This window comes from Artibeus jamaicensis, unplaced genomic scaffold (genome assembly GCF_021234435.1).
Source record: "Artibeus jamaicensis isolate MK-2021 breed Jamaican fruit bat unplaced genomic scaffold, CSHL_Jam_final contig_729, whole genome shotgun sequence".
In the NCBI taxonomy this organism is placed as follows: Eukaryota; Metazoa; Chordata; class Mammalia; order Chiroptera; family Phyllostomidae; genus Artibeus; species Artibeus jamaicensis.
In genome coordinates this window covers 5,913,860-5,937,462 of record NW_026521939.1, presented here as the reverse complement: position 1 = coordinate 5,937,462, position 23,603 = coordinate 5,913,860, and the positions used below count along the sequence as shown (strand labels likewise).

Genomic DNA, 23,603 nt, shown 5'->3' with positions numbered 1-23,603 from the left:
CCAGCCATTCATATGCAAAGCAGCTTGGGTGGGCCGGTAATTTTGGTGTGGTGGAATCTGCAAGGTGGGTCAAGCAGTGTTAGCCAGGTTGATGGAGTCTCAGATATGGCACAATTTGCTGACTCTTTGCGGGGAGGGCTCAGAAATGGGACAATGGCCTCTGCTCATCTTGATGCCAAACACTTCAGTTTCTCCCTTTATGCTACTGGTGCCTTTCAAGCTGCTACCCTAGTGCTGGAGCTGAAGGAGTAAGTCTGTATAGGTGAGTTTGTGTGTAGTTCCTTTAAGAGGAACTGATTGGGGCTCCAAAAGTTTCTTCCACTAATTTAATCCCCACTGGTTTTTGTAGCCATAAATTATAGGGTCTTATCTTCCTGCCCCTGGGACCCTGGCCTGGTGGGGGTAGTATGGGGCTTGGACTTCTTACTCCTGAGATACCCCTGCTGAATCTTTATTTACCACATGTGTGTGAAGAACTGGCCCATTCCATGTCTGCTTCCCTCCCACCAGTCTGGATGGATGTGGTTTCTTTAATTTCGTAGTTGTCAGACTTCCATTCAACTTGATTTCTGATAGTTCTGAGTGATGGCTGTTGTATATTTTAGTTGCTGTTTTGATATGGTTGTGCAAGGAGATGAGCCATGTCTGCCTGTGCCATCATCCTTACTGAGAGTTTCACATTCAATTTTAAGGAGTCTTGTGATAATGAAAGCACACTGATTGTACCCAATCTTGAAAGTTCAAATGCTTTATTTTTATAATACACATAGTGTGCTATGGGAACTTGCTGTCTGAAAGATCTAGTCTATATATCTGCAGTCTTCCAGCCTCAAGACTCCTACACATGTTGTTCTGATGTTTTTCCCAATTCCAATCTAGAAGTCTGTGGACAGAACAAAAATTACAGGAAGCTTTTCTGGGCAAAGGAGCCTTGGAGTGAGTGTGTTCTCAGCCCTGACAATCAAGTCAAATGACCAAATGTTTAATCTATATAGTGCTACCAAAGTTTGAAAGCCTTAGCATTTATATTTTAGACTAGATTAAGGAGACAATTTTCTTTAAGCTGCCATTTCATAATTATAGAGAATCATGGTTCTTTAGACGGTAAATTCATACTCTACCACTGCGTATTTTAAGGTAATTTTTACCACTTTGTGAAGAGGCCAAATTAATAATTAGGACTTTTAGACCCAAGAAAGGGGGTTCACTAAGAGTTAATATAATAAATGTGTGAACCAAACTATATTTACCTTCAAAACAATTAGTTCTGCCTAGGCTGCCAGGATAAATAAATTAATAAAAATATTAGAAGCATATATGAAAAAAGATATTTTTATAGCTACAGACCTCAAAGAAAGGGAAAAAAAGCTTTAAACATGTAACATTTCCTTAGGAGGGCCTTCCTTGAAATTGTTTACTACAGTTATTATATAAGCAAAGTAAGACTTATAAGAAAAAACAACCTAAATTGGTTTTAAATCTGTTTAATATCTTTAATAATTCTACTATATTTAAATTCTTCGACAATTACAAACATATCTTTAAAAAAAGTCAACCCTAATGTTGCAGCTATAATACAAATTTTTATTTATTGGCATTGTATTATAAAGCACAGTATTTAAATAAATGAAAGCTATGTTTTGCACAGGAGTACCATTGTACACGTCATATAGGTTGTTTTACAGCAGATACCAATTTGCGAAACTTAAGATGGCAGTTTGTGAGTTGTGAGTTTGCTGTTGTCCAGTTAGTTGTTTCTTGTCTCCCCAAAGAGTCTGGCGTAATGTTGAGAGACTACCTGATGCTACCACTTTTTTCTCTCAGGTGACTCTGCTGTGGTATGACACTCATGTCCTTAAGATGCAAGGCCCAGCAGAAAGCCTCCCGCAAATCCACTGGATATCACAGTGTTCTCTTTGACAGATTTTGTTGCCTCCTCAAATGTGTTGTTGATTTCAGATGCTGTCGTATTTGCTGATTTCTTAACTGGTCTCTTTGCTTTGTTTACACCTTCTTCAACTTTCTTCCAGTCAGGCTGCACATAGCCACAGTGGCCAGCCATCTGAAGGAGAAGAAAGTGACCACCTACTGCAGTTGCTGCAGGTTTTCCAACTTTCTGAAACAAAAATCCTGCACACCAGCCAACTCCACCCATTACAGTGTGGTTGGCTACGGAGTATTATTCTGCCGTAGGTGTAGAACTGTAGCCAAAAAATGATTCCGTCTGTGGTGTCTTCTTGCATACTCAGTTAAATCCAACACTTCATAAGAGTCATTACTTTCATATTCTTGGGGAAGGGGTTTGGGTTGCTGTGATACTGCTGGTGCTCTGTATGGAGGTGGTCTGTCCCCTGAAGTGAGTCTTTTGTAGACAGAATATATAAGGGTCTTATTTTCTTATCTACTCAGCCACCTTGTGTCTTTTGATTGGGGCACTTAATCCATTTGCATGTAAAGTTATTATTGATAGATATATATTTTTTGCCATTTTATTATACATATTTTTAATCTTTTTTCCTTCTTAAAAAAGACTCTTTATCATTTCTTATAATACCAGTTTGATGGTGAACTCCTTTAGCTTTTTCTGGTCTGTGAAGCTTTTAATTTGTCTTTCAATTCTAAATGATAGCCTTACTGGGTAGAACAATCTTGTGTTGCTCCTTGCTTCTCATCTCTTAAATATTTTGTGCCAATCCTTTCTGACATACAAAGTTCCTATTGAGAAATCAGCTGACAATCTTATAGGATCTTCTTTGTAAATAACTAACTGCTTTTCTCTTGTTGCTTTTAAAATACTTTGTCTTTAACCTTTGGCATTTTAATTACAGTGTGTCTTGGTTTTGGCCTCTTCAGGTTCATCTTGTTTGGAACTCTCTGGGCTCCCTAGACTTGTATGTCTATTTCTTTCACCAGGTTAGGGAAGTTTTCCATCATTATGTTTTCAAATAGATTTTCAGTTCCTTGCTCTCTCTCTTCTCCTTTCATGATGCAAATGTTAGTATTCTTGAAGTTGTCCCAGAGGCCCCTTAAACTTGTCTTACTTTTTTGGATTCTTTTTTCTTTTGGGTGTTCTAATTGGGTGTTTTCTGCTTCATTATCTTCCAAACTGCTGATTTGATCCTCCAATTCATCTATTCCACTGTGGATTTCCTGTAATGTGTTGCTCATTTCAGCTGTTGTATTATTCATTTCTGACTGGATGTTTCCCATTTCCATTTTTATGTTTTCTTTCTCTTTGTTGAAGTTCTCACTAAGTTCATCTACTCTTCTCCTAAGTTCATTGAGCATCCTTATAACCATTGTTTTGCATCTGGTAGCTTGGTTGTCTGCGTTTTGTTTTGTTCTTTTTCTGGAGTTTTGATCTACTCTTTCATTTGGGCCATATTTCTTTGTCTCCTCATTTTGGCCACCTCCCTGTGTTTGTTTCTGTGTATTAGGTAGAGCTGCCACATCTCCCAGTTTTGGTAGCGTGGCCTAATCTAGTAGGTGTCCTGCAGAGTCCAGTGGCACAGCCTCCTTGGTCATAGGAATTGGGCACTAAAGGTGCTCCCCCATCCCTGTGTGGTCTGTGTACATCCTTCTGTTGTAGTTTAGTCTTGATTGCAGTTGGCATGTTTTAATGGAAGGGATTTAACCCCCAGGGCCAATCAGCTGCAAGGAATAGCTGTGACCACAGCTATGCAGGACTGACCCCACAGAGCAGAACTCACTTTATTTAGCAGGGCTCTGGTGCCTACTGAGTCTGCCCCTTGAATGTGTTGTTTGTGGAGGTGGTGCTTCTGAGTGGTCCAAAGCTATCTTCCAGGTGTGCTGGCCCTGGGGCCTCCTGGTAGGTGTGTGGCAGGATCAGCTGCTGCCTGTGCCCAGGGCCTCCTTGCATGAACTACAAAGTTATCTGCAGATGACTGCCACTTATGCTGGGTTTGGAGGAGTCTGGGAGAGGCCCAGCTGTGAACCAAGGAGGACTTCTGCTGGTGCCAGGCCTGTGGCCACTTAGCAAGAGGTATGGGACACACCAAGCTAGATGCTGCTTCTATGGGGTTTGTGGACCTTTGACAGAGTTTAGGAAAGTCTGCAGCATAAGCCAAGACTGGCCAATGGTATGGAAAAGCCACTGGAAAGGGCTTGGGGTGGGTTTGCAGGTGGGGTGGGGCAAGGTCTCAGGGAATACCAGGGCCAGGCCAACAGTGTGAGCCAGGCTGATGGAGACTCAGATATGGTGCTGCCTGCTGGGCACTTTTGTGGGCTGGGGAGGGCTTAGCAAAGGAGCAATGGCTTTAGCCAGCACTTCTGTCTGGGTGAAAGCTGCCCTCTAGTCCTTGCCAAGGAGCCAGACTATTCAGTTCTTCCCCCTATGTCCCTGCACCAGTGGCTATACCAGCACTGGTACTCAGAGTGAGTCCACGCGTGGGCCCTTTAAGAGGAATGCCTCGAACTACAGTAGCCTTCAGGCTCATTCAACTCAAGCACAATTTCCACTGGATTTTACAACGAGACGTTATGGGACTTCTCTTCCTGGCATTGACATGCTGGGCTGGGGGTGTCTGGTGTGGGCCTGGGACCTGTGCTTCTCAAGGGGGATCTTTACAGGTGAGATATTTCTTCTGATTTTTAACTGCCACATGTGGGTATGGGACCAGTCCATTCGTTTCCCTTTCCCTTCTACCAGTTACGTTGTGGCTTCTTTATATGGTATTCTTAATTACAGGACTTCTGTTCATCCAGATTTCAGGCAGCCCTGAGTGATGGTTGTTTAGTAGTTGTCTTGACGTGGTAGTTGGGGGACTTGAGTAATGCATTTTCCTGTCTGCCATTTTGACTGGAAGTTCACATCTGTTTTAATTTCCATTGCATCTTGGGCTTGGTCAGTAAAAGCCTGGTATGAGGGAGGGAGTGAGTGAGTGAGTGAGTGAGTGAATTTACCCCTTTCTCTTGTTTCATCAGGGAGGAGGCAGATGGTTGTAGTAGAAGAAGCATTAGCTTGGGAATCAGGAAAACTCGTTTCTGATTCCGGCTCTGATGGCAATGGGCACCTTGACCTCTCTGTGCCTCAGTTTCCCTAACTGTAAAGTAGAAGAAGTTGTTTTTAAGGATTGCTTGTGATTCTGACCATCTGTTCTGGGAAGTAAGTTGTGATACCCACGTTCTCCTTTGCAATAATTACAGAGCCAAGTTGTTGAAATTTGAATGTCTCTAGTGTCTTCTTGGTCTTGTTAGTTTTGTTCTGATGTCAAAGGCAGGCATCTTTGTTTTCCCCTTGTGGACTCTCCTTTGCAGATGTGTTGACTGTTGAGTTGACTTTGACCTTTGGCTAGGTGAGCTAGTATCCATAAACACACTGGTTTTGACAGTTGGCCCATAACTTTTTCTACTCTAGGCCAGGTGTTGGCTTGTGTAGGAAGCACAGTTGGTTGGAGAGGGATGGGATAGTATTTGTGTGAGAGCCTGGACTCCTGTGACCTGCTTTGAGAAGACAGTGTCTTACTGGAGTTGGTAAGGTGAATTAGCCTTCTTTGTGAAAGGCAAATGTCTTCAGATTTTAGTTTTTGGTGTCTGGACAGCCATATATTATCATTACCATGTTCTATCTTCAGCACTGCTATAAGATTAACATGTAAATCTTTTTTGTACTTTACGCATTCTTTTTGCACGACCTTGGTGTGGGTAGTCATGGACGAATCTGGTTAAGAAGGCAGCCTTTTGGGGCGGAAAGGACATTGGGGTCAGGCATGCCATTCAAGAGCTGTGTTACCTTGGGCAAATGCCTTAACTCTTCTGAACTGAGTTTCCCAATCCATGAAATGGAGGTAATGTTGCCTGCTTGCAGATGTCTTATGAGATATAGGAAGTGTTTAGCACAGAGCCTAGAATGTATTGTCTGGGTGCTTCATCGGAGGCCCATAGATCCAGAGACTTCAGAAGCTCCTCTCAAGTATGAGGAATTATGCTTGTGTGTTTGTGCTAATATGTGGATTTTCCTAGGAAGAAGGTCTTTTGCTTTCATCGCTCCACTGAAAGGATTCCAGACCTTAGAGCAATCTAAGATAATACTTTAGGCACTCAGCTGGTGATAATTGTGCCTACTACCTACTGGCATCTGATGGCTGATACCAGGGATGCTACAAAACTTCCTACAACTCATGGGACAGCCCCACAGTGGAGAACCAGCCCCAGACATCACTAGTGCTGAGAATGAGAAACCCTGAATGAGAGAGGGAGGCAGTGGGGTTATATTCCAGGAACCATGTTTGGTTTCAGACACTTTTTTAAAATTACCTCCTGCCTCCTGCATGGCTTAGGGAATGAAACTTAGGGGGAAAACAATCCTAAGTGAAATGACAGATCCCAGGAAGCTTTTGTCCTTGTGTGTGTATCGGGGGGCTGTTCAGTTCTACCACCCCTGCAATGAAAATGATTTGCGAGGGCCTGTAGGTGCATAAGGATAAACACTCATAGAATGTATCAGAATATGTGATCATCTGATAGCCACAGAAACATCCATATTCAACATGTGAGCACATTGGTGCTGTTTTTTCTGGAATCGGTTGAAAATTCCTATAGTTGATATTTATTGGTATTCATGTAAGCCTCACATTCCTTTATCTCCTCTTTAGAAAGTGAGTTTCTACTCTTGAATTAATTTCTTTGTTTGATTATTTCGGAGCTGAAAGTTGCAGGCAAGTGGCTCAGCCTGTGTCTACTGATTGCAGGAAGAGTGGCATTGAGACCACCAGGGGGCGCTCTGGCCCTTTCTTTGCTTTGCTTTCGCAGCTGTGGGATTTTGCTATGTTAATTTTTGATGTCCAGAGCTGCTGCCCTATTTTAACAGTGAGATGGGGTGGTGGTGGTGGGAGGGAGCAATGGTCTTTTCTAGGTGAAACACATCAGTCCTGTACTGAACATTCTATTTTCCATTAGTGTAATTATAGTCATACATTGCCATAGCTTTGAAGGGGAGACATAGGTGTCTGGTCTTCTTTCGAAAAGAAATATACAGTTAATTAGAAAATATTTCTCCTTTGTCATTGCTTTTCATGAGCTATAATTGATTGCCCATGGACTTATTCAGCATTTGAAATCTTATCATTACCTTCTTTTTCCTTTTTTGGGTGTGGGGAGTGGTGGGGTTAGAGAGTGACGGGTAGTGGAGAGCAGTGAGTCCAGATAATCAGGCAGATTGTTTTCTTTTGATTTTTGCCTCACTTTGGATCTTGAGCCAGGGCAGAGAGGGCCAGAAAAAACATCCTTAATTGTCAATAGGTCTTGTTGAGCAGGTGCTTTTTATTTCTAGCTATTATTGGAAGGGATTCTCAATACCAGGGAGGAGGTCTGGCTTGTTGCCTGGCAACACAATTCCAAACATTGGGCAGCTTGGAGAGCACTGTAGTAACGATGGAGAGGGGGATGGCACGGCCCAGCAGCTGGCCAGGCCTGGCTGAGGGTTCGGTGATGCCATTTTCGGAGGAGATGGTAGGGCAGCGGCCTTACTCCCGTGGCCCTGAGCCCTGCCCCTTAACAGAAAGAAGTGAACCGAATCAAAGCAGCCAACATAAGTCCTCAAGTTGGCAAGTTTCTTTAAAGGTGAGACTTACTGTTACTGGACAGGGGCCTGTCCCTGAGTGGGTCTGCCTAGGGCCCGCTGTAGCATGTGGGTTCTTGACTTCCTGTAGGAAAGATTTCACAGCACGAGTCCAGGTGACTATGAGATACATTTATTAAAGCTGGGGACAGTGAAACAAGGGCTTAGCATAGAAGCAACAGGAGAGCCCTAGGCTGGGCTGCCTGAGCTCACTGGCAAGTCAGAGAAAGGGGGGCTTTAGGGACAGGTTTGGGGATCAGCCTGGGACAAGCTGCCAGCTGCTCATTGCCTTCGAGAGTAGAAGTGGGGGAAGAAGGGAGAGGAACGGGTATGGGCTGCTCCCCAGAGGGAGAGCCATTATGGGTTCTTTGTCTTGGGGCTTTTAACTCTGTCTTAGAGCCCGAAATCTTGGGGCAAGCTTTCAGCAGAATGCATCAGTTCTCCAGGTGTGCCCTTTCAGGGCCATGGTCTCCACTGGTCAGTCCCAGGGCAGGGGGTCTTCAGTTATTGCAGTTGGTTCTGGCCATTGCCTACCTGGTCTTGCTGCTTTTCTGGGCCTGGAGCTGAAATACAACTGAGGCCTGGATGTCCTCTCCAGGGAGGAGAAGCCAGGAGAGAACTTACCCTGGGGGCAAGGTCCTTATTTTCCCAGTTTTGCCCCCTGTCAGGCATTTGGGCTTCTGTCCTGATGACCATCTGCACCTGGCTGTAAATTCCTCGGCCTCATTACATTCCTCAGCCATTGTGTTCAGCTGTCTGTTTCCCTATCCTACTCGCCAAGGAGTTTCCCCGGCTTCTTACTATCCTGTCTCAGTGAAACACTGCACTTAGTCAGGTACTCCCTGGGGTGGTGCTTACTACTTATCTCATCACCACTGGGTTTTATTTGCCAGACCTTCAGTGACTGTCTTGGTAACTGGAACATTCCAGATGGAATTTGGATGTCTCACTTTTTTATTGCTTTTTTAATTCAGTCCAGAAACATTCACTGAGCATCTGCCACATGCCTAGTACTGTTTTAGCTGCTGGTGAGACAAAGGTGAGGAAATCCAGCTCCGCTGCTCAGAAGCTCTGTTGCCTCAGTTTCCATATCATTAGAGTACAGTTATAAGAGCCAGCGTGATAGATTGTTAGGACTCAGTGAGGTAATACATACAGACAGGGTGGGACAAACGTAGGTTTACAGTTGTGAGTGTGTGAAACACAGTTTGTCGTTGTATTATTTTAGATTATTCTATTATCTTCCACATGAGCAACTGTAAACCTACGTTTGTCCCACCCTGCATAAGGTGCTCATGCCGGTGCACTCTCGCTATGCAGACCCGCCCACAAGGAGTGCGAGATCGAGTGGAAATAAACAGCACTGTGATCAAATGCAGAAACAAACAACGTTTGGATGGGGAAAAAGGAAGGCGACTGGGTCATGAGAGAATGATATATTCTCTGCTGCTTCTGGGTATTGTGGTTTCTACAGTGGTCTACCCCCACCCTCACCTTGTATGATTTCCCTGAAGCGGGATATCCCAACTAGGGGTTTAGATCATATAATTTAGCTTCACTCCTTACCTGGAGCCACAGGGCGCTCTAACCTGATGTTTGGACTGAACAGGGTGCTCTAACCCGATGTTTGGGCTGAACAGGGTGCTCTAACCCGATGTTTGGGCTGAACAGGGTGCTCTAACCCGATGTTTGGGCTGACTGTAATTCACGTAGAGGCTTTTTTCTTGCTGCCTGTGCCTAGGCGGGAGGGTGAAACTGAGGAGAGTCAAGGGGGTGGGATGTACTAGGATGGGGGCTATGCAGAGGGAGTGTGGGAGGAAGGGCTAAGGGGTGGGTGCCTTGAATTTAAGGAAGCCTTCACAGAGAGGGGGTGCTGGACAAGGAAAGGAGGACACTGCCTGGAGAGGGGCAGCTGTGTGCAAAGGTCCCGTGGAAGACCAACACTTGGACTCCCGGCCGGTTGCGGGGTGGGGCTTTTCTCACTATCTAAAAGCACTCCAGGAACCGATGGTGATGCTATTGCGAAGTCCTCTGCCCTCTTGCCACGTCAACTTGCTCTTTACATCAATCCCATAAGGTAGGTGCTGCTGTCACCTTGGGCAGAGTGAACTCCCAGTGGTGAAGTGACTGGCTTAGCATCATGCAGCTGGTGGCAGGTGAGTGGGCAGAGCTGGGAGGCAGTGGGGCGGGTAAGGCCCGGGAAGGCTGTGTGAAGCCTGGCCTGGAGACCTGGGCCTGGCCTGGTTCCCAGGGCATTTCCATGAGAAACTCTTTCAGAGTGACTTCCTGCTTTACTCTGGTAGCACTGCCTGCCACTGCTCAAAGCTTTCCCTGGACTGGTCATCCATGGGTGGGGCTGCGTGGGCTTCCGGGTCTCAGCATCATGTCTGTGCTTTTGGGTTTTGTTTTTTGTAGCTGAACATGATTGTTTTTCCTTTTTGTAATTTTATCCTTCTACTCGAGGCATTTATATTTTTACTGAGCCCCCCTTAAAAACTCTGACGGCTAATTTGCTTCCAAATGTTTAGGTGAGGGTGCTTATTAACCTCTAAGCTAGGGTTGACTTTCGGTCACCTTTGGTCTTGAGCTTTCTAGTAGCGTCTGGCTTTCCGTGTCTCTCTCTTTCTCCACCTCTCTCCCTCCCCACTGCTCTCGGGCTGGCACAGCTTATGTAACAGTTTCTGCAATTCAGAGCTGATCCAAAACAGGCTTCTCGCTCAGGGGATGAGGCACCACTCAGATTTGTTTGAAATGTCAGCTTTGTTTGAAATGTACCAGCGGAAGAGCTGGGGCAGCATTGTTTGTAGCGCTGCAGCGGGGGCAGTTACTAGGTTTGCATTCAGGGGTCCGGGAGCCTGGCTGGGTTGGGCATTCGGTGGAACTGAACCGGGTTGGCCACCCTGTGATGTGTTATTAAAGGGGAGGGAGCAGTGACGCTGGGAGAACGGGAGAACACCCCTGTTCCTGCAGCCTGACACATGGGCTCGTATTGTGTGCCCTGCTTTCTGCTTTGTTTCCAGTTTCCTTGTTTCTGAAAGGAGGTGAATAATACCCGCCTCTGAAGTGCTGCACACACTTGGTACAGAGGGCCGGATTGTTAGATGTAGGGGGTGCTTAGTATGTGTCAGTTCTAGCCCAGTTCTTTCTCTTTCTCTTCCTCCTTGGACTTCTGTTGCCCCTCCCCCACCTCAACTCCTTCTCCTCCTCCCCTGGGTCTTAATATTAACTTTAAAGATTACTATAGAGTCTTCGTCTTGTATATTAATGCATTTACATGGAAAGACTCAAAAAATATTAATGGGACGCAGTAAAGAGTTTCTCTACTCTCATTTTTGTTCCCCACAGCCCCTCCCTCTAACTGTTGGGGCTCAGCATCTGGAAGACCACAGCTGCCGGAATGAATAGGGGTCAGACCCACAGCGCACTGGCACTTGCATTCGCCCTCCCTGTGCCCTTTGCCAGGTTGTTGCACTGCATTGCAGTGGCACTGAGTGACTCTGGGTCTCACACAGACTGGCTAGTCCTTCTTCCTGGCACACCCTCTCCTTTCCTCCTCTCGGCCTGGCTAGAGCTTGTTTGTCCTTAGTTGTTACTTCCTCCAGACAGAGAGACATGGATCAAAATGGTAGCTTTGCTATCAATACAAGCTGACTGGAAGACAGAGGTTTGAACCTGTGGGCAGGTAGGCTTGCCAAAACCATCATGCCTGAGTTCACCAATCAGGTGGAGACCCCACGGGACAGCTACTGAGCCCATTGCAGGGGTCTCGGGTCTTGGGGGCCTGGAGCCTGGTCAGTTGGTGAGCCCTGAGAGACAGAACCCATAGGAGCCGAGCTGAGCATGCACGGTTCCCCCTCCCAGGCTCCTCAGTGAGACAGGTTACCCTCCTTCCTGGAGGCAGTGAGCGAGTGGCAGAGAAGTTGGGGTGGGGAACTGGGGGGGGGGCACCTGTTCCACACGGAAATGACAAGTCAGAGACTTGTCTGAGCCCCTCCAACACAGAGCACCTCACTTGGGAAGAAGCATTTAGGTTTCAGGCCGTTTTAGATATGTGGTCACTGGTGGGCGACTTTCCTGGGCTCTGTTTTCTCTTCTGCAAAGTGGGATCAATAACCTCTCCTCATAGATTTGCTGGGAATATTTGATAAAATAAGGCATGTAAAGAATGGTTCCTGAACCTACTAGATGATCTGCCAAGTGTTAAATCCACGGTCCTCTTCATTGATAGCTGGGTTTTATTTAATCATGCCACCCTTCTCCCTGATCTTTCTCAAAACCCATGTCTCCTCTTCTCCCTGAAGCAAGGAAACTAGAGGCACATCTGTTGAATGGGGGTGTGTATCTAGTAGTGAACTTGGGATGGTTGAGGAAGGGCCAGTGACTTGGTGTCGTGTGGTCCTGCAACATTAGGTGAGAGCCTGCAGCTCAGTGTTCAGTGGCCCTTGATTTAGTGCCTCCTGTGTGCAGGTGCACGTGTGCTGGGTGTCTGTGGGAGGCGTGTGTTGAGCGGGGGAGGGAATGCCATGGCCTAGGTGGGTTTCCATAGCGCCTCTCCTCACATAAACGCCCTCTCCAGTGCAGTTCTCTGACTCCTTTAGCCACAAATTCTGAACGTAGTGGACACAAGGAGGCCCCAGTGAACAGGAGTAGATGCATCAGCCTTAGGTGGCTGTTTTCTTGCCCCTCAGTGTCTTCTACCACACTCTGTTGGCCTCAGCTCCCACTGTAGCTGGAGTCCTGCCGCCTCCACACGGAAGCTGGTCCTGACAGTGCCCCCACCCTCTTGTGCTCAGACTCCTGTACTCGGGAGGGAGTGCACCAGCCTCTGCGTGCTCTTCCTTCAGGGAATGCTCACTCATCAGCTGGGCTTTTCTGGGGCAGAAAGCAGAGTGCCTGTGCCTGTGGGATGCTGTCCTGTCTGTCCCCTGCTGTCTACCCCTCTCTGTGTCTTAATACACTTGCACTTGGCTGGTTCTGCAGGCTTTTACTTGAGGATTCCTCTAGTCACAAATCCGTTTCTCTGGAGTGCATTCTGAAAGGTGATCACCAGGCATCAGGAACTTGAGGTGCTTTATGTGCCAGGCACTGCTGTAAGCCCATTGCATTAACTCCTTCGTCTATTCTCACATCAGTTCCATGAGGCGGGTCTGTTGTTAGCCCTGTCTGCTCCATGGTGATTAAGGGACTTGCCCAATGTCACACATGTGATGGTTGATGGAAACATGTGGGACCTCATGTCCCAGGTTCCCAAGCTTTTTGCCCTACTGTTTCTGGTTGTTCATGATTTACTCAGCTGTTCATTCAACAGATTCTGGGAACCTACTATGTACCAGGCTCTCTGATGGGCTCTCAGGCAGGGGGGCTCAGCCTTGGCACTGTTGACCTTTGGCTTGGGTCATTCTCTGTTGGTGGGGGTGCTGTCCTGGGCACTGTGTGATGTTTACCAGCATCCCTGCCCTCTCCCCACTTGAGGCCAAATGTTCCGGGGGCGAGGGGTGGGCAGAATCACCCTCAGGTGATTTTTCCTGGAACAGGAAAACCACTGTTCTAGGAATATAGCAGGAACCCTGGAGCTTACCTTCTACTGGGGGAGCGCAGAGACCAGAAACATAAATGAGTACATCAGGAGGCACTCTGTCCTCTGAAGCAAAATGAAGTGGAGTGAGGTCATGGGTGGAGAGTGGCCAGAGAGGCTCATGTGTTCTGCTGTCTGTGAAGCCCCATCTGATAAGGTGACTTTTAAGAGGAGCCCTGCATGGAGTGAGGAGGAGAGCCTTGGGATATTGGAGGAAGGGTGTTTCTAGCAGAGGAGATAGTCAGTGCAAATGGTCTGGGGTGGAGGGTGCTGGGTTTGGCTTAAGGAGAGTGAACCGGGGGCAGTAGATATGGAGGCAGAGAGGCTAGGGGTGGAGGTTGCTTTAGCTTTTACTCTGACTGAGGTGGGAAACCATTGGGGTCTTCTGAGCAGAATCTGACATATCTTAAAAGGGCCCCTTTAAAAAAAATTCTCACCTGAGGATATGTTTATTGATTCTCAAGAGAAAAGATGGAACTGGGGGACAGAGAGAGAGAGAGAAAGAAATTGGTTGCTTTCTTTGTGTACCCCGACCAGCAATTGAACCCACAACCCAGGAGTGTGCCCTCACCCTGAATCAAACCAACCATTTGGTGTATGGGATGATGCTTCAACCAACTGAGCCACCCTGCCCGGGCACAAGGGCCACTCTTGCCACTGGGTGGAGATTGTGTGGACTGGAGGGCAAGGGGGGACAGCCGGTCACTGACTCTCCCAGTCCAGGCAGCAGATGCCAGCAATGTGGAGGAGGCTCTGGGACTCTCTGCTTAAGAGGATAGCCTTTGGGGCCTTTTTAAAATTTAAGTGATCAATACAATACATGGCCAAGGTTAAAAGACCTGGCCCTGGCCTGCCTTTCTCACTTCTACCCCTCTTCTTCCTGGGACTAAGAGTGTGCTTCTAAATCTTTGAGCTGTTACTGCTGCAGCTCAGAACTTTCCTTTAACCACCATTTCTTGAACCAGCACCTATTAGAAATTACCAGTTCTTGCTAGTATGCGGAGGGACTGTGGGCACTCCACTGGGCTGAAGGAAGCAACCTACCTGTTTTGTTCTTTCTCAAGAGTTTTTTTTAATCAACTAAATCTAGCCATCCTAAGGTAGTTTTTATTTCCCCACTTTGCCTTTCAGAACCCTTAGCCTCCCTTTCATTGCATTCCTTTGTTTAGTAATCACATTTTGTTGACCCCCTAATTAATTTTAATCATTTTATATTGGCAATTCTAGTCAGTCACAACTGTCCCTTGAAAATAATGAAAAAGGAAACTGTCCTCTTAATGTGTCCTTGTTGCCATTCATCATCTCTCCATGGTGTTCTTGGATCACCATTAGTGAATAAATCATTAATTTATTCATGTATTCCTAATGGCCTAACTGTGTGATTGGGCCCTTCTAAAATTTGGTGATAAAAAGATGAACTATTGTTGGGAAAAAAAAAGAGATCTGCTCACTTCAGTTTCCTGGAATTGGTAACTCATATCTCAGGCTCTCATCCCAGTTTAGGTAGCACCAACTCAGCACTGTTTCCTTGAAACTGTGGCTGCTACTTGGTCATGGACCGTCACAGGCACAGTTATTCATGTGCCTTGTTTGAGTCAAGGTGTGGCTGGAGGCTTGTGGGCATTGAGATGCCAGGAAACCAGACACAAAGGTCACCTTGCTAGAGTTCTTCGAGGCCAGTGCTTTTAAGAAAGTTCTTGTCACCCACGTTGCCTGATGGCATGGCTTCATCCAGAATTGCTCCTGAATTAGCTTTGGCTTGGGGCCGTTTTCCCCTCCTGCAGTCGAAATGTTCTTTGTAGCACACAAAATAATAGACGCATCTATCACTGTGAATACTGGAAATCTGCTACACTTTTCTGTGCAAATCTTTGTTAGAAATAGTTGGTGACCCTTGTTTTTATTGCTGTATATTGTATTCAGAGCATTCTTTGCCTTCCAGAGATAGGTCCAGAAGACAAATTACACTGAGGAAATTGAGCTGGAAAGAATGCCACAGACTTGCCCTCTGCTGCATCCAAACGTCTGCTGGGAATGTCAGCCTGGACAACTGTGCACAGGCCTGTTGATTTGGCTCTGAGCTAGGACAGACTTGCATTTTATGGATGCTTCTTTTTGCTAGTTCCCTGGCTAAGCAATGCAGGAAGGAGACAGGTTCACGAGAGGAGTTTTGCGGAAGTCAGTCGGCCTCATTCCTCAGAGCCTGAGACAACACGCTGAGCAGTTTTCTTTCCAGTTAGAGCCAAGTTAACTCAAATTATGAAGCCAGACTGTACTAAGAATTCAATTTGAAAGGAGCATTTGGAAAAGAAAATCTACCAAAATATCTTTAATGAAGCTTGGCTCTTTAGTCTAAATTAGTTCTTTTCTTGTAGCACTGATGACCTAGAGCAGCAGATGTCTTTTTTCAGGTAATATATTAGCAATGGAAAAACTAAAAAAAAAAAAGATGAAAATTGCTGCCTGTTTCTGGGGATTCCTGTCCCTTCTCCCCGCTCCTTCCAGAAATCCTTAGACTTATCAATATGTTCCTGTCATCTAGTTGTGCCACGTTCCCCTAAGTGGAGTAATCACTCTGGAGAGGAGCATTTTGCAGAGTTCACTCTGTGTAGTTACTAAGTTCAGGTGATTGAGCTGAGGTTTTGGGACTGAGGGTCACCAGCCTTTTTCATAGAGAGCTTAGCAGCAGGTGTGCTGTTTGGTCTGGCGTGGGAGGAGACAAAGAGTGATTGCTTTCCTAAGCAGTGCCTCCATCATCCATCTTCACTAAGGTGGCACCTCTAGGGGGACAGAAGACAGAGCTCCATCTGTATCATGTCCAGGAGGAGGGAGAGGCACTGCAGCATGATTGTCGCAGCCTAATGCGCAATGCTGTCACTGGGGACCTGAGAGGGCCGTCTCCCTTAAATTTCATTTGCTTATCCCTGGCTGTGTGGGCTGAGTGATGGGCCTGAAAAATCACTTTGCTCATAAGTTGGTTGCTTTGTCGAAAAATGCAAAGGGTAGTGTATTAGGCAGAATGTTGCCCTGGCTATTGTACAAAGACCCGGAGTAACACTAGTTTAAATGAGATAGAATTTTATTTCTTCCCATATGGCAGCTTGGGACTCAGTCCCCTTTTATCTGGTTGCTCTGTCACTTCTCAGATGTTGCTGTGTCCCTGAGTCTATCACACTCATGTTTCTGCCAGAGGGGGGCATGGCCTCTTTTTTCAAAGGCTCAACCCCAACTTCTCCATCACTTCCCACTCACTCACTGTCACTGTGCGTAATCATATAGTTGTATCCAGCTGTGGGAGAAAGTGGGAAACATTCTTGTCCACGTGGCCGGCTCTAGAAGACGAGGAAAATGGGTCTGTGGGATGGCTGGTGCCTGCTCCAGGTGGAGGACAACACTGTTACTCTGACCAGGGCACCTTTTTTTGGCGTATATATTTTTAAGCTTTTTGTTTTGAAAGAATTTAAGCCTTAAAAAAATTGTAAAAAAAATAGAGAATTTCCATGCGCCCTTCCCCCAAGCTTCCCCCAAGCTTCCCCCAATGATAACATCGTTTTAAAAGATTTTATTTATTTATTTTTAGAGAGAGGGGGAGGGAGGGAGAAGGAGAGAGAAAAACGTCAATGTGATAGAGAAACATCAATTGATTGTCTCTTGTATGTGTCCCGACTGGGGACTGAACCCGGAACCCAGGCATGTGCCCTGACTGGGAATCAAACGGGCAACCTTTCACTTTGCAGGACAACGCCCAACCCCAACCATACCTGTCAGGGCCCCAGTGATAACACCTTACAGAAGCAGAGTACAGGGTCAGAACCAGGAACTGACACTGTTACAGATCCTATGTGGATTTTGCCAGTGTTTACATGAACTATTGTTTGTGTGTAGTAGTAGTAGTAGTAGTAGTAGTTAGACATTTAATCACATGTATAGATTCATGTAGCCATCACTGTTGGCAACACTTATCCTTCATATGTTGCCCACCCCTTCTGGGATCAAGTCCAGGACTTTCCATGAACAGCCCCTGCCCATGTGTAGCTCCATCTCCTGCTATTACTTGATCTTGAACAGAATGTAAACAATTGACAGTTCTCTTGTGTTTACTGTGTGGCTCCTTCACTTTCTGCATCTGCTTGTGCTCACAGGTTTCAAACTGGTGGTCCACAGAGGGTTTCATTTGGGCTGAACAGTGTCGAAAACATTTTTTGAATTAGTTGCCAACATTTAACCATCAGGAGATTTGCATGTTAAAAAACAACAAAATCCCAACAACAAACCAAACCATTTGGCCTCAGTGGAAAACCCAGAATATCTAGTGACTACCAAGCATTTTGTATAGATTCAGCAGTAGCTAAATAGCTACTTCCCACTTTAAGAGGCCATTAGTGGCTGCCCTGATGGGTGTAGTTATGTTGGTTGGGTGTTGTCCCATAAAGTGAAAGGGCGCCAGTTCTAATTCCTGTCAGGGCACATGCCTGGGTTGTAGGTTCAGTCCCCTGTTGGGCGTGTGCAGAAGGCAACCAATTGATGTTTCTCTTTTGCACTGGTATTTCTTGTCCACTCTTTCTCCCTCCCTTACCCTCTCTCTTTAAATAAATAAATAAATCAATTTAAAAAAAGGAAGGCCATTACCAGTTCCTCCTAGTCCCGCCTGACCAGCCAGCTTCCTGCCTGTGCCTCTAGACAGTTGGGTGTGCAGTTTCTAACACAGCAGTTTTCCCTTTTACTGGGGGCCTTACATGACTTTGGGGGGCCAGCTACCCACCCTTCAAGCCTTTGCACAAGCTGCATCTAACGAAGCATTTTTTGAGCCTCCCACCCCACAGACATCTGGTAACATATCTCTTTGCTTATCTCCATTAGGCCACTCCAGACTTTACTGTTTGCCTGTCAGCATCCTGCCAAATCTGCAAGCTCTTTGAGAGCAGGGTTGGGATCATGGATTGTGTCTTTCCTCTCATCCATCTGTGTGTTCTCAGCATCTCGCTTGGTGTCTGGCACCTTGCGAGTGATTAGTGGTTGTTGGTCAAGTGAACAGAACAGGATCAAGGCAATTAGTAAGTGTCAATATGTTGCCCGCCTGCTGTATGGCAGGCCTCTACTTGGCCTTGATCTCAGTCCTCACTTGTTTTCCCCATGACTCTGCAGGAAGGAGCTCTTTTGTCCATCTTACAAATGAAGAAACTGCATCCTTAGAGAGATTCAAGAGCTTGTTTTTAGTGATAGAATTAGGTGCTGAGGAAGAAAAGCCATGAACTTTTCTTTTCTAAAAGAGATCCCTGTACCCTTTATTCAGTTTTTTTCTATAATAACATTCGCAAAACCATAGTACAATATAGTACCACAATCAGGACGTCAACATTGATATTGTGAAGAGAGAGAACTTTCCATCACCATAAGGATCTTTTTTTTTAAAAAATATTTTATTGTTGTCATAGTACAATAAGTACAGTGTTTGCACTTATTGGCCCCCACTCCCCCCAAACCCAGCCATCCCCTCCTCCCTCCCCTAATTCCACCCCCTCCTTGTTTTGTACATGCGTTCTTTAAAGTTATTCCTGAAAACCCTTCTCCCATTTTCCCCCATTATCCCCTCCCACCTCCCCTCTGGTTACCATCAGATTGTTCTTAATTGCAATGTCTCTGGTTATATTTGGTTGCTTGCTTGTTTTGTTGCTTAGGTTCCACTTAAAGGTGAGATCATATGGTATTTGTCTGGCTTATTTCACTTAGTATAATGCTATGAACATTTTTTTTAAGGTCAAGGACTGATCGACAGCGCCCAAATGAGATGCAAAAATGTATTAGGAATTACTAGAAAAAAACATAGGAATAAGGGAAAGGTCAGTGTTGAACCATAAAGATTTTCCTGTTGATAAATAGTTGCTGTTTGCTATCCCAAAGAAGATAATTCTGCTGCTCTAGTTGAGATGGCAGATGGGCTTGGCATCTGGACGCCAGGATCTTTTTGGACAGTCCTTGAGCACGAGGAGCCCTCTTCGTGGTGGAGGAAGTTGACTTTTACTAACCTTGCTTTGAGGAGCACTGATGGAAATGTGGAAGGGGTTCCAGTGAGCCTGGGGGAAACTACCACCTTGTTCGTGCAATTGGCAGTCCTGGTTCTCCTCTCCAGGGGGAGTGCCATGCCAGGCCACAGGGAGACTTGGGTAGTGACTTCCGTAAGAAAGGATGACTGGCCTGGACTCGACCATGGGAGCCAGAGGCAGCCTGTGCACAGGAAACACTTGGGTGCTGGATCTGGCCCCACCCTTAACCCTTTGGATCTTGTAAGTGTTGTGTTGTCTGTTTCTTTAGGAGAGGGGTAGGAGGCATCCAGGCTTGCTTGGGGACCTACTCTGTCTATGTCACTGTGCTGGTAGGGGCACATGAGTTTATAGCCTGTAACTCAACTCCCCCAGCAACCCTGTGAGTTGGGTGATCATATCCTGAGCCCAAGTGTCACAGCTGGGGATCACAGAGGTTCAGTTTGTAGTGCATAGTTGCACAGATGGTAGTTGCTGAAGTGAGGATTTGAACCCAGGCTCAATCTCAAAGCCTCTGCTTGGTTTGCCATGCCCAGCTGCCTCCACATCGGTCCTAATCATCTACATGCAGGTACCACAGAGCAGCTGCCAACCAGAGCCCAGAGAGGACACAGCAGGTGGGAAGCTGTCCAGGTCTCTAGCTGAGAGTCCAGCACCAGACTTCTAGAAGGTTCCTGTGAGAAGGGCATGGACATTCTTATAGGCCCCATTTAGCCGTCAGTTTCCTCATCTCTAAATTGGAAGTGACCTCACTTGCCTGCTTTCTTCACCAGGCAGAGTGAATGTGGAGTTGCAGATGCTTTGAAAACAACGCAGGGCTGCCCCTCAGTAAGCAGAGTTGCATCGGGCGTGGGCTGGGTGCGGGGAGTTTCTCAGTACCACAGCTTGCCTGTCGTAAACTGCAACAGGTTTCAGATGACTCTCCCCATCTTTCTGCTTGGGGACCGTTTTACCCCCAGAGATCCCTGAGGCAGGGTGGAGGTGGAGATCTGTGTTTACTTCTGCTCAGCCAGTCCTTGTGCTCATGGGGTTCAGCAGTCAGTCCTCCCTGTGCAGTGTCTCTTGCTGCCCACAGTGGTGACCATGTGTTAGTCTGATTAAAGACTAATTTTCTGGCTCTCACGGTGGAACTTGGCATAGATTTACTTCTTCTTTCCTGATGAGTGGGTTTTACACAGATGCCTCAGACCGTAGAGTATGAGGAATGCAAACAAGCTTTCAGGGCTGCCTCCCTACCTACTGAGCCCAGTGACAAGGACAGGACAGGACAGGAGAGCATGTGGGTGGGTGGGGAGTGGGGGGCAGTGGTGAAGGGCCTTGGGTAGTCTTACCCTCACCCCCAGATTTCTGAGCTCCCTGGCAAGACTAAGGCCCAGGCTTGGGGGAAAAAAAGCAAAGCAAAAAAAAGATCCATGTCCCCGTGTTGATCACTTCAGACGAGGCATTGGACACCAGTGCCAACCTCTGTGCCGTGACTCTGTTATGTGGTGACTTTCTGCCTAAGGCCTGCAGGCTTAGGCCCCTTTAAGCCCTTTTAAGCCTCTTTAAGGCAGGCTGCAAACCTGGTTATTAATGGAAAATGGTATTTTTCCTTGGGGGCCCAAGGTTTTAATAAAACGGGATGTGCACAAGGACTCCTAGAAGGGCAGACAGGGGAGAGACGCACGGCGCTCGTTGGTGTGGTGAGATGGCAGTCTGTCTGGGGAGGTGGGGCACGGGCGCACACCCACATCCATCTCCCAGGCTCGCTCTCCTCCTCAGAACCCTGTGGTGGCCTTATTTTTTGTATTTGTGGCAAAATCCAAATTCCAGCCATGGCCTGATGTGTTCTCTACCTGCCCTTTTTCTTCCCTGTGCCTGTCAGTCTCCAGACGCACCGGCCTTCAGGCACTTCTTTAGACCTGATGAGTCCTTTCTCCCCTTGGGCACTGAATCCATTCCTTCCTTCTGCCCAGAAAGTTCTCCACCCCACTACCTGGTGGACTCTTATTTAGTCATCTGACAGATTTCACCTTTGTTTCCCCCACCTTGTCCAACCACTCCCTCCACATCATTTAGTCCTTCTCACTCTTCCCACTCCAGCATCTCTGTTTGTGGTGATTTCTTTGTGTGTTTGGTGTCTGTCTCTCCTGCTGGTTTGAAACTGTGTGAGAGGGACCCTGGATCCCCATGGGCTTGTGCTGTTTGTGGCACCCAGCAGATGCTCGGGAATAGAAGTTGCTGAATGAATGGGTGAATGTTTCCGGTAGGGGACTGCAGTGGACCAGATGTGTGGCATTGCTGACTGCTCATGGTGCGGACTGGTAAGAGAGCGTGGAGCTGTCAGATTCCCAAGGAGCTGCCCTTCCTGGAGCAGGTAGTTGTGAATTTGCCAGAGAAGGATGGGCAGGGCTGGGAGGTGGAGACCAGTATGCTGGCCCAGGAGCAAATGGGTCTTTTATCCCCACTCCCTTGGTTTTAGGACCAGCCTGGGACAGAATGGGCTCGTGGCTGGGTGTGAGGTAGGAACCTGGATTTGGGCTAGCCAGAGCTCAGTTCTCTGTGTGGTGCTTGGTGGATGAGCTCCAGGGCCTATGTGCTCAGGTGGCACCTCCTCCTCCTTGAGGGGTGCTGTGCAGGTGAGATCAGTGAGCCCCCTGCCTCACACCTGTTGGTCATTCACAACACTGGGCTCCTGTCTTGTGCATTCTTATGCAGGGATGCCCACAGGTTCAGGTCAGTGTCCCGAGTGCTCAGCTGGCCTCTATCTTGCACCATGATCCTATGGGTCTCATGGCTGTTTGGAGTCTTGCTGCCAGGTATCACTGTGAGTACTCAGTGTGGCCCAGGATTTGTGACTCTCAACACAGAGAACACCCAAACTGCAGGTTCCTGTGAAAAGGGGAGGCCTGCTGCCTGTTGGGGAAGTGTCGTTCAGCCCAGGGCTGGGCTTCCTGGAGGTGGAGAAAATGGGTGAGGGGGTGGTCCTTCCCTACGCTCCCTTCCTGCTGGCCTGTGTAGACAAGGTTTCCAGGTTTCAGGCTGTACCATGTGAAAGCAGGACAGCCTTCCTCTGTGGCTTTTTAAATCTTGGGGATGGGGACTCAGTCTGAAAGGGGGAGATCATTCTTTTGGGCTGCATTTGATGTTAGATGCAACCCCCGGCTGAGTCAAGGGGTGACCGTTTCTGCCAGGAGAAAATTTTCAGCTTTTTTTCTTTGTGCCATGCTTTTGCTTCCTCACTTCTGCTCCTGTTGGGAAGGGGAGCTGAAAGGAACTTGGGTGCACAAAGAGGAGGTGGCTGTGTCCTTGCGCTGCCCTGTGAGGATTTGATGTGTGGTGATCCTGTTCTGGGTGCTGGCAAGAATAGAGGGAAGACGGGGATAATCTTTGAGTTTCTACCGGTGCCTAGTGCCAGCCAGTTATTGTCATTTAATCACCATAACAGCCATAGGAGGTGAATATTGATCTCCCTACTTTATAGGTGAGGAGACAGGTTCAGAGAGGTTAAATCATTTGCCTGAAGTAAACAGCTGGTCATTGACAGAGCCAGGTGTGTGAAACCTAAGCCCATCTGACCACCAAGCTGGAGTCCTTTGGCTGTGCTGCCTCCCAGGGAAATGAGTGACTACTGAGGATCTACAGAGTATGAGAGACTGTCCCACCCTATCAAGTACTTTGTCTCATTTGGTCCCTAGGGCTGCCCTGGGGCATAGGTAGTTTGATCCCCATTTTAACAGGTAGGGACTCCAAAGTGTGGAGAGGACAGGAAAGTCAGTGAGATTTGGGCTCAGTGTGGGGGTGATCCCAGAGACAGTGTCAGAGGCAAAGGAGGTCAATGTCATTGTTCACTTACAGATGAGCCCAAGTCAGTGAGGAATGCTTTCAGCTGCAAGTAATCAGAAACCAGTGAACTGACTTAAGGTTTTATACAGGCACACCTCATTTTATTGGGCTTTGCTTTATTGCTCTTCACAGATGATTTTTATAAATTGAAGGCAAGACTTACTGCCAGCAAAAAGATTATGACTTTCTTTGTTGCAGTACTTGCTCTATTAGTCTATTGAGGATGTGGTCTGGAACCTGACCTGCAATGTCTGAGGTATACCGGTATTCTTTGTTAACAAGAAGGTGGACATAGGTGGTTGGTGGCATGGTTTACCAGCTCAGTGCCACTAAGGATTCAGGTTCTTTCTCACCCAGCTTCTGTAGTTGTTGGCATTCATCCTAGTTCTTGTTGCCTCATGTCTGCAAAATGCTACTGTTCTGGATACTATATCCATTTTCAACCAGGAAGCAAGGGAAAAGGGGTAGCGCCTGCTTTCTCTTCTTTTTATCAGGAAGATAAAAGCCCTCCCAAAAGACCACCTGGCAGACTTCCCTTTACATCTCAGTGACCAGAACTGAATCACATGGCCCCTCTAGCTGC

General features: G+C 46.9%; 1 protein-coding gene and 1 pseudogene across 4 annotated transcripts in view; one reads left to right on the top strand and one right to left on the bottom strand.

Annotated features, from left to right (window-relative positions):
* SNX29 (sorting nexin 29) overlaps nt 1-23,603 on the top strand; it is a 569,005-nt gene that overhangs the window by 109,990 nt on the left and 435,412 nt on the right. The gene's annotated exons all lie outside the window — the stretch shown is intronic.
* Nucleotides 1,856-8,322, bottom strand: LOC119053568 (FUN14 domain-containing protein 1-like; annotated as a pseudogene).